Genomic DNA, 11,568 nt, shown 5'->3' with positions numbered 1-11,568 from the left:
ACCTCTACCCCTATACTTGAGAGTACATGTTTTAAAGCTGACATGATGATTGTCCAAGATGATCTTACACAAAATCTGGTGGGTTATTAAGTCCAAAAGGCTCTTACACTTCAACTCTTGGAAAAAGAGGATAGCAATTTCATCTCTTTATTCAGTGACATGAAAGGCCAAGAAGTTCTTATGACTCCTGTGAAAGTGAAGAGTTCTGAAAAACCACCACCCGAGCCTCCACCTTGTGTGAAAGTCGAAGGTTTTTGGTCCTTTAATGGATGTGAATTTTTTCGTTGTTTTATCACAAAGTTCTCTGAAAGTATAAATGTCGATCAATGGTTACTTCTTGAAGTGACAATTAAGTTTACTAACGTTTGTTTGGAGACTTTCTGCAGGACAAAGACAATATTTGATGCTCTTGATTTTATTTGTGGTGGCGAGATTTTGTTTGAGAAAGTGGATACCCCATTTCTTAAACCTAAGCAATATCCTCCACCGGATTCACCTCCGGCAGAGGAGGGGGAGGACTCCGATTAGGTACGTGTTCGCTCTAGCCTTTTTACCACTTTCAACGAGAACATTGAAAATTTTAAGTTTGGGGGTGGTAATCTAAGGAAGAGCATATTATTATAATGTAGTTTATTATTGCATGTGTTAGTTAGTTCATGTAGTTCACGTTTATTTTATTTTGCTTTGATTATTTCTCACGTTTTTTTTTATTTTTCTCATGTTTTTTCTATTTTTCTCATTTTTTTAATTTTTACATGTTTAGTGGTAATTGTCATAGTTAGTATCACGAGCATTTGCATGAATTATGAAGTTAAGCCAAGTTAATTGCCTATGATGAGTTATGTGCGTAGTTCTTGATTAGTAGTTTCAATTGCAATGCTAGGTTAGTACTTGGAAATTGCTTGTGTTGGAAATTGTAATTCACATATGTTCTTGAGATAGGATTTAGACGAAATTCCATGAATTCTAGGATTGAATTGAGCATCCTTCAGCTTAGGTCTGTAAATCTTAAGTTTGGGGGAACTGAGGAGTAGATATGCCTTTCTAAAAAAAAAAAAAGAAAAAAAGAAAAAAAAAGAAAAAAATAGTAGTAAATAAATTCACTAAAAAAAAAATAAGTGGTAGAATTAACTAGGTTGAGCTCATTAGTACTCGAGTAATTAAGTCTGAGGGGACTTTGTGCCTAACAACCTAAAGCCCTTCGTGGTTTGGGATTGTTGACCCAACGCTCGCTACATGGGTACTAGTGCATAAATCTTTAGGGATCTCAACCATTGCACGGTTAAATAAACCACTAGAATAAAGTGAATAATTGGTGTGTGAAGTCTTGTGGTGTTCGTAACGCATTTACACTGCGAAGCGCTCTGACCTTAGACCGAGCAATTAATCACCAATAAAAAGAGACAAAAAGAAAAAAAAAATATAGTGAATAAAATAGAAGGGTGTGGACATTCTTTGGGACCTTGGCTTTAGTTGGACTTGAGTGACGGGGTGTTAGTTTTAAACTTTTACGATTCTTGATTGGGATTCTGTGGGAGTAGTAGTTTTTGTCTTGTCTCAATAAAAGAGCATGCTTGCACACACGGGCACTCCACACTTGTAAATAGAAGAGTAATTGACTTAGTAGCGAGAGAGATGAAATTCGAGAACATTAGCACAATCTGAGGTATTATGATTGGCAAGGCAATTACTTCATAGTTCACTCATTCATCACGTAGTTGCATTCATGCATTGCATTGTATTATTGTATAGTGTCGTTGACGCTTGAGGACAAGCATCAGTTTAAGTTTGGGGGCGTGATAAGTGGTATTTATACACACTTATAGGCCTTCATTTCCACTTAAATTGGTTGGTTGTACTTAAGTGTTTAGTGTCTTTTGATGTGTTTTTATTGTTTTTCTGTACAGGTCACGAGTTGAGGTGATGAAGTGATTTTCTATCATTTTAGATTGTTTCTGGTGCATTATTTGCAAGAATGGAGAATTGTGGATTCATCAAGACTTGGTATTTTGTGGGTACATCTTCTACAAACCCTCACGAGAACACACTCGTCCACTAGAGCTATCTAGGGGTTTAAAGGGCTTGTTGCATGTGCTAAATGCAACCGTGATCACCTACGGAAGTGGTACTAGGAGCGAGGAAGGACATACACGCGAGAACGAGCTGAAAACGAAGAAACAGGGCTGCCATCACAGTCAGTAGCGCGCCCGCGCTAACTTATAGCGCGCCTGCGCTATCCTCGGGTCAACTAGCGCGCCTGCGCTAGTTTAGCGCGGTGGCGCCCAGCAGAAACTCCCCGGGCCGATTTTTACAGCTTTTCTGATGGATTTTCGCAGCGGTCGAGGCCCGATTGACTTAGTTAATGTATTTTAATTTCTCGTGTGTAAAAACCCTAGCCTCCAAGTAGTTTTTAGCAGAGAACAATATCATACTTAATTTCAAGCACATTATCAGTTTGTATTAGATCGTTCTTTGCGAGGAAGTGACAGTTTCGAGCGAGTTCGTGAACAGCAATCTGTAACGTGTGATCTTTATTATTAATTCAAGCATTTTTATTCCATTTAATTCTTGTCTTTTATTTACCATGTTATCATTAGAACCCATGATGTCGATTAGTTCGATCATGAACTAACCGCCTTCATGGGATTCTAATGGATTTATCGATGTAGTCTAGTAACGAATGTAATTACTTGATTGTGTGACATACGTTGATTTCTTTACATGAGCCGTGCTTATTCTTCTTAGGAGCGTAGCTAACTTCTAAGTTGTTTGTTAATTCTTTCTGAAGCGAGAGTGGATGATTGAATTTAGAACTATGCCATGTAAACATAGGATTATGTGAATGAAACATAATTTGTGGTAGACTTGAACTATTTTTATCACCCTATGTAATCACGATAGACGACTTGTTATTAAACCTCTCTGCTTACACTACCGCTATAGAGATATAGGGTCTGAGCTTTGTTGGTGTCCATGAGATTTCTATCTTAATTGTGGATTTTGATTGGTATGATATGTGTGCAACGAGAGTTGGCATGTATTACTTTCGTGTTGTCTGATTAGGATCAACAGTCGCATGTTACTTAGTAATTTCAATTCTGGATGAATTCGATAATGAAGTTAGAATCCCATGTGTTTTCCTATTCTGAATTTGATTAGTAATTTTAGTTATTAGTATAAAAGAAACCCATCCTTGTTAATTGTCTTAGTAGTGAAAATTGATCATACATTGTTGCATAGGTGCGTATTCTTAATTCACCAGTCTCTGTGGGAACGAACAAATATATTACTTATGATCACGTGCGCTTGCGTGTAGATTTTTGCGAACACTTCTCCACCATATTTTCTTGTATACAAAGTAAATCATATAAAAATAACAACAACAAACATGTCCGATGAACAAAACAAATATTATAAAAGAATAACCACAAACATACATCACTAATAGTTAATTTTGATATCATCCATCAATATCATGTCAAGACTATATTCTTTTCCCTTATTTCAATTTGTCGACTTCCACGTAGCGATCTATAACTATCTTTGCTTGCAACAACCTTTATTTTTTTAACAATATATAAATTGCCTTCACTTATCGTTGCAGAAGAACGATACCATCGAGAGTTAGAAATCAAGCAAGAGAACTATCACCAGGGAGAGGTAGAGTTGTGGTATTGAGAGAGAGGAGGTTGTGTTTACTGTTTAGATGATTCAAAAGCCTACAATCTATAGGGGTATTTATAGGTGACGAGAGACTTGTATGCTACTCTTTCCTATAATTAAATAATCTGAAACAAAATCAGATTAAAAATTTTAGATTATTATATTCCATAAATAATCTGAAACAAAATCAGATTCTGAAACTTGCTTCCAATATACCCGAAACTAAAAAAGGTAGTTCTAATTTTTGATATTTTTCATCCAAAAATTTCAAAAAATTAGAAAAATAGAACGGAGCGATGTGAGAGGCGCCACATACACGCCCTTCGCTTCTCCTTTATATAAGTATATATTGATTGATATTGATTATAATTTTCAACCCATATAATAATATTTGAAATAAAATATTATATTAGCCATTTAAGTAAAGATCGAGTATTGTTTCGGTAGATATCAATTCAGCTTTATTTAAATCTCCCACATTGGAAATATTAGAATATTAAATTTCATATACTTCAACCAAAAAAAATTCAGGCTTAAAGTTGGGTGACACATGACGTGTCTTCTTAAAATACGAAAGACACGACTCCAAAATTAGGGTTTGCAGTTTTGATAGTCGACTCCAAGTTTTAACCTCCACTTCTCGGCTCTTTATCTTTCATCCCCCTATTGATTAATCATCTTTGTTCTTCCATCTTCTCTAATATTTATTAGTTTTTTCAATAAAACCAAGATCTAATCCTTTAATGTGAGTTCTTGTTGAGTACCTTGTCATCAAGGTCGTGCCCATCTTTTTGGGATGTTTGTGTCTGTTTTGATGTTTCTGTGTGTTTTGTTATGGGTCTCGGTAATGTTTCTAAGAAGGAGTTACATGATATTTTAGGTAATCCGTAAGGCTTGTATCAGATATGGCACGATGGTGAATATCGTAAGAGCTCACCTTTCACGACATAAAATTGTTCATCTTTTGGGGTCATTTGTTGATCCAATATCGGTTGATTTAACTGATAATTCTGAACATTGGGCTACAGATGCCGCTGCTTATGTGAAGGTCAATTGCGATGCTACTATGTTCAAAACTGATGTAGGTTGGATTGTTCGAGATTTGACTGTAATACTTTTTAGTTTAAAGAATTTAAATATTCTATTTGTTAAGCGATCTGAACACAAAACAGCTATATGTTTAGCTCGTTTTTTGTTTCTTAATCAGGTTGTAATTGACAGTTCGAGTGTTTGTATCGGCTGAGTTTCAGTTATTTATTAAATTCTTCACTTTTCGTCAAAAAAAATAAAATATGAAAGACAAAGAGAACAACCACAATGCAATGACATTAATATTGCATATGGTTTAATTTGCATTTTAATTTTCCTTTTTCTTGTCTACCAACATTTCATTGCTGGCTTAATTTTACTTAATTTTTCTTTAATTTTTTCAACAGATGATCATCCTCGGGGTCAACTGCTTTCATCTTTTCTTAATTTTTTCATCTTTTGTTCAAGAAAAATAAGTTATTTTTCGCATCAGAAATATTTTTAAATGAGCTCATCGTGAGTATAGTAACAAATTTCACATTTATTAAATTCTGATATCACAAAATTAACTACCAACTATTAGTACAGATAAAATATTTATATAAAAGATTGAGATATATAAAAATTTAAACATGTTGAATACCTCCTCTCTGAGCAAGCATAATCTTTCCGCTTTGGAAAAGTGTCCGATGATATTTTACACAAATTTGACATTTGAAATTGGTGACATTGAATATATGCGAGTTATATATATTTAATTATACAAAATTTTATACGTGTCCTGTAGAATTATAACCGTAAAATATGTGTGCAATATGTAATTCAAAATTTGAATTCTTTATTAATGATAATGCTAAAATATGTTTGTAACTTTTGTGTTTTTTTTAATAACAAGCCATTCCAACGGTTATGTAATTCAAAATTCAATTTTTTTTAATTTATAATGTATTTTAAATAAAATAAAATAATATTTATATGTGTTAAGTATCAAATTGGTTACCGATACAGATTTGACGACTCGATGTAACATTTTCTTCACTAATTTGGATGGGGTTTTATTCAAATCATTTAAATTAGCATAAATATCTTATAGCTAACTCTCAAACTTTTAAAATTAATAAATAGATTGCGATAAAATTAAAATCCCGAAACGATCATGGAAAATAAAATAATGTGTGAATATTCATTTTTAAGTGGTATCAAGCAAGACAAATATATTTTGTTAGGGTAAATATCTTTTAACCAAAATTTAAGAAAAATAATCATAAACACGCAAATATATTCATCAACACACACACACACACACACACACACACACACACACACACACATATATATATATATATATTCTTGTTTTCGCACTTCAATTTTTAGTTTCACTCTCCGAGAGTTTTCTTCACTACTCATTTATAATTGTCTCCACTTTTGTGACAAAAAGTAGTTTGATCTTATTTTCTAAAATATTGAAAGGGAAAACCTTCAAGGAGTACCCACTTTCATTTTAAATCAATGATCATGTCCCCACATTTTTTGGTACGTGCATCATAAAAATCACTTACTTCAAATTTCTAACATCACAACATGAACTCACAATATTTAACTCATCATATATTTCATCATACAAATAATTGCAAAACTGATTTAAATATGCTAAAAACTGTAATAAATTTCAAACTCTGAAAATTAATACAATTATATAAAATAACAAGGACATTCCTAAGTTACTTTTTCTAAAAATAAATATTTTATTAATCAAAAGAATAGCAAAACATCTCAGTTTATATGAATACTTTGACAATAAGGGAATTAACCAGACTGACATAAACTGTAATGAGACTAAACACCATAGACCGAAATAAACTAGATCTAAAACAACTACTAAAACTTAGCAATTACTTCATCCAACTGGTACCTCATACTACAAGTTTATTTAAAAATAAGTTAAAGATTTGCTCATCGTTTGTTTTCATTACATACGTCAATTCCGGTTGTTTGTTTGTCCATTTCATGCCCTCTCTGCACTCCTGGGCAGCATTTGTGGAGTTTCAGTTAATCTTTACGGAGAAGTAATATCTGTGCTTAGATTTTTTGGTGGCCTTCCCCTGCCTCGTTTTGCACTCTTTGGTGGTCTTCCCCTGCCTCGTTTTGCACTCTTGGGTGCCACTTGTGAAGCAACAACCGATTTTTTGGGAGTAGAAATATTTGCGTCTTGATTTTTTCGTGGCCTCAGTGCCACTTGCGATGCATCAATCGATCCTTGAGCAGCAGCAACCTCCCGATCATGGGAAATAGACAAGTTTTGCATATAATTTCCTCCCACATGCTCCAAGGGCTTCTTACGCGGCCGTCCCCTGCCTCGTTTTGCATTTTTATCTGTCATTTGTGAAGCAACAACTAATCTTTGGGGAGTAGAAATATTTGTGCCTTGATTCTTTGGTGGCCTTCCCCTTTTGTGATTTACACTATTAAGTGCCACTTTTGGTGCGTCGATTGATTTCTGGACAGCAGCAACATCCCCACCATGGGAGATAGACAAGGTTTGCACATGACTTTCTTCCACTTGCTTCAAGGGCTTTTTGCGCGGCCCTCCCCTGCCTCGTTTTTCACCTCTTGATGCTATTTGTTCAACAACAAGTTCCTGGGGTGGACCTTCATCAACAACCCGCTCTGTGTTATGATTGGGTTGAACTTGTTCCGTATGTGATGAGATAGCTAAACCATTCTTAGAACAATCAGTATTATTATTACTTTGGAAGACAGAATCGTGCACACAATTATCACGCCCAGCACCAACAGTAGTATGAATCAGCGGCATAGATTTTACCGCAAGTTCCTCATCTTTCTCGAGTGATTTTGGTTTTTTTAAATCACCCGCTGTTGAGTCTTCCTTTGAATCAGACCGATAACCTGCAACCATTTTCAATATATCCTCCCCTTTTTGATTCGGAGTGTAAGTACCAGGAGCTAACTCCCGCACATGCTCACATCTATCGGTTGTATGGTCAACTGAAAGACACATCAAACAATATTTCGAAGTTTGTATGTAAGCCACATTAATCATGGCTGCGTTTTTATCTGCATGACCCGGAAGCGAAGTCATTATAACAGACGGACGAGCAGCTCCCATCATGATTTCCACATAAATGAGTGCCTTGTCAGAGGGAGTCTTCTTGGTAGCATTCATAAATGTTTCTTTATCGAAATAGATCGGTTTGCCAATTGCACTCGTAATAAGGCACAAGCCTTCAACAGACCAATAAGAGAAAGGAATGTTTGAAATTTCAATCCAAACTTTCTCTTTAGCAAGAGGATAGTTAGTTTGATAACGTTCCCACCACTTGTGTACATGTATTTTTTCCCCATTGATAGACAAAGGACTACAATCAATTACATTAAACACCTCCTCTTTGGAATTAAATTTGAGGACTAGAAAGCCCAATGGATGAGAAAACACATCAAGAAGGCCGATACGATGATATTTCTGAAGTAAAGCATCCTTAATAATATTGAAATTCACAGGAGCTTTATTCTGAAACACACCCATACAACAATTTTTCCAGTTATCAGAGATCTTGAAATAATCTTTGTCGGGCTTTATAAGAAGCATACCGTTATCTTTTCTGATCACTTTATCCGGGAAATACATTAAAGATTCTGATTCTTGAACAAAAGGAACAATTTCCGAATAGCCCTGCGGTAATAACAATATCATCATTAACAATAAGTAAGGAAAAATATTTACAAGAATGAAATACACACACAAACTAAAATGAATCTGTAGATTACCTTCATTCTAGAGCACCTACAATTTTTTATCTGAATTGATGAATAAACTAGAAAAGATTTGTGAAAGACGAATTATGTGTTGGGTTTTATGATGGGTACATTTTGATATTTATATAGATGTTCAATTTATAGCCGTTATACCATGCGTAAAATTTTATATCCGTTGTGGATATATTATAGCCGTTATATTGTATGTGTTAGTTCCTATATGTTTTCAATAGAAATCATGTTGTTGTCAACGGTTATATAATTCAAAATTCAAATTGAAACATAATTTTAATTATGTTGCACACCGAGATCACAAAATTTTTGGATAGATATGAAATATTGTCGTTCAAAGATTTGAACCAATATGATTAAATCCAACGGTTATATAATATATAATATAATTATTTCAAAAATACATATTTGAGCATAAAGATACACTATATGTATTGACGTACATATAAAAATTATATAATACTTCAATAGAAACAGAGAATGTGTTGTATAGGGATCACCAAACTATATACTGTACGTATGTAATATATAATCCTACAATTATAATTGTTTAAAAATATATTTAAGTTTTTTTTAAAAAAAATATATTAAATATTGTTGTACAAGAGCTACAAACACATCTACGATCATATACTATAATTGTTTTAAGTATATGCATATAATTATAGTCGTTTTAATATATATAGTATAGATTTATAATATTATTTTAAGGTGAGACCATTAGAGTATTTAAAAATAATGTTAATGTATTTTGGTTGAAAAATATCATCAATTATTTATTAATAATTATATATAATAATATTATATTTTTGTATATATATCTCCCGCGTTAATTGTAGAAGATCAGTTTTTAAATCAGAAAATGTGAAAAAGATAATGTGTTTTAGTCAAAAAGAGAATTACTATGTTGCTCGATGTTATTATCAAATATTGAGTTTTTTTAGTTAGAAAGTTTAAAATAGGTAATATACATGCCCGTATTTCGGTCCAAGTACCGACCGACCAAATTTTTAATGTTTCGGTTTTAACAGTATATATATATATATATATATATATATATATATATATATATATATATATATATATATATATATATATATATATATATAGGGTCTTACTCCAGTACAAACTCCTTACTGTACAAACGTACAAACCAGTGATTATAACAATAATATTTAGTGATTAGCATATTTTAATTTAACAAATACATACATACATTCATCACCACCGCCACCACAATCACCTCCAATCACCACCACCACGACCACCCCACCCACCACCACCACGACTGCCCAGCGCCACTCTCTCTCTCTCTCTCCACCATCCACCACCAACCACCACTGCCCAGCGCCTCTCTCTCTCTCTCACCACCACCCACCACCTATCACCACCCACCACCACCAACCACCACCACCACTGCTAGCGGCTCTCTCTCTCTGGTTGTTCCCTCACTGATTAGTGCTATACACACACAAACACACACATTCACCACTGCTTTTCTCATCTCCCTCAATCGTGTCTCTATCCCTTAATCGTGTTTCTAGCACTGCCCTTGCGCCGGCGTCGCGGCTGCCGCCGGCCGCGCTGCACTACCACTCGGCTATGCCGCCCCGTAAGTGCTCCCCTCCCCTTATCTCTCCATCAGACCCTCCTGGTAGATTTAGTGATTATATTCAATCATTTAGTGATTGTGTTCAAGTCATTTAGTGATTATTTGTACGTTTGTACACTAAGGAGTTTGTATTTGAGCACTTGCCTATATATATATATATATATATATATCTATATATCAGTTTTGATATTTAATCAAGCTAAAATTCCTATTATATATTTTTTCTTATTGTATATTCTATGTAGATTCATTGAAGTGAATTATTTTATAAATATAGGTATACTGATAATTATATAATGCATATATTAATAACCAGAGTCTAAATCATATAAAACAAATTTAAATATCTTAAAATAATAAATTTTATCATATACTTAATATACCCAAATATTATAACAACTTATAAAAAGTGGAAAACATATCTTTTCAGAAATTTTTAGAATAAATACCCATCAAAATGAATTTAAATGAAAATCCTATACAAATGCATAGATCTTCCGACTCAATACATCGAGAAGAACAAATCAAATGCAAATAATGTTGCTAATGACTTGATTACGAGGCACAGATTAGAAATAGGATTTTAAAAATAAGAATGTTAGAAATAATGTTAGCTATCAACAACTATGGGTATATTCTTGATATCCTTGAAAAACTGCCTTGTTGTAAATCTGAAAATCATTTAATAGATTTGTGCAAGAAATTGCTTGTTGGCCGCGCAACACCCATTAACTCCGCATTAGTATGATATTGTCCGCTCTGGGCCGTGGCCAAGCCCGCACGGATTTGCTTTCGGGCTCCTCCCAAAAGGCCTCATACTAATGGAGTTCTTTGGCTGCTTATATTCAAGATAAATCTTCTTTATTTTTCCGATGTGGGACTTGAGTTGAACCCACTCAACAATCTCCCCTCAATCCAAGAACCACCAATCTTGTGACCATTATACCGCCGCTACTCATTGATTCCTCATATTGCGGGACACGCCGTCCGACCACCTTTGTCGGAAAGACTTTCGACACAAGCCGTCCAAGACCTCCAATCGTAGTTCTGGAGAGCCTCCCCACATCACACAACTGCAGCCCGCAACCCCAAGATCAACTTCTTAACCTCGGCACTGATACCACTTGTTGTGCCGCGCAACACCCATAACTCCGCATTAGTATGATATTGTCCGCTCTGGGCCGTGGCCAAGCCCGCACGGATTTGCTTTCGGGCTCCTCCCAAAAGGCCTCATACTAATGGAGTTCTTTGGCTGCTTATATTCAAGATAAATCTTCTTTATATTTCCGATGTGGGACTTGGGTTGAACCCACTCAACAATTGCCAATAATCCCAAATATTATATTTATTTCAATTGATTTAGAGAAGTGAGTTGCTAAATTATATTCCCTTTATCCCATTTAATTTCATATATCTTTCTTTGCCGCTCAACATGCATTTCAATATTTTTATAAAGTATGATTTAGCAACTTATTTTT

This window comes from Daucus carota, chromosome 5 (assembly GCF_001625215.2).
Source record: "Daucus carota subsp. sativus chromosome 5, DH1 v3.0, whole genome shotgun sequence".
Taxonomy (NCBI): Eukaryota; Viridiplantae; Streptophyta; class Magnoliopsida; order Apiales; family Apiaceae; genus Daucus; species Daucus carota.
This window is presented reverse-complemented; position numbering follows the sequence as displayed.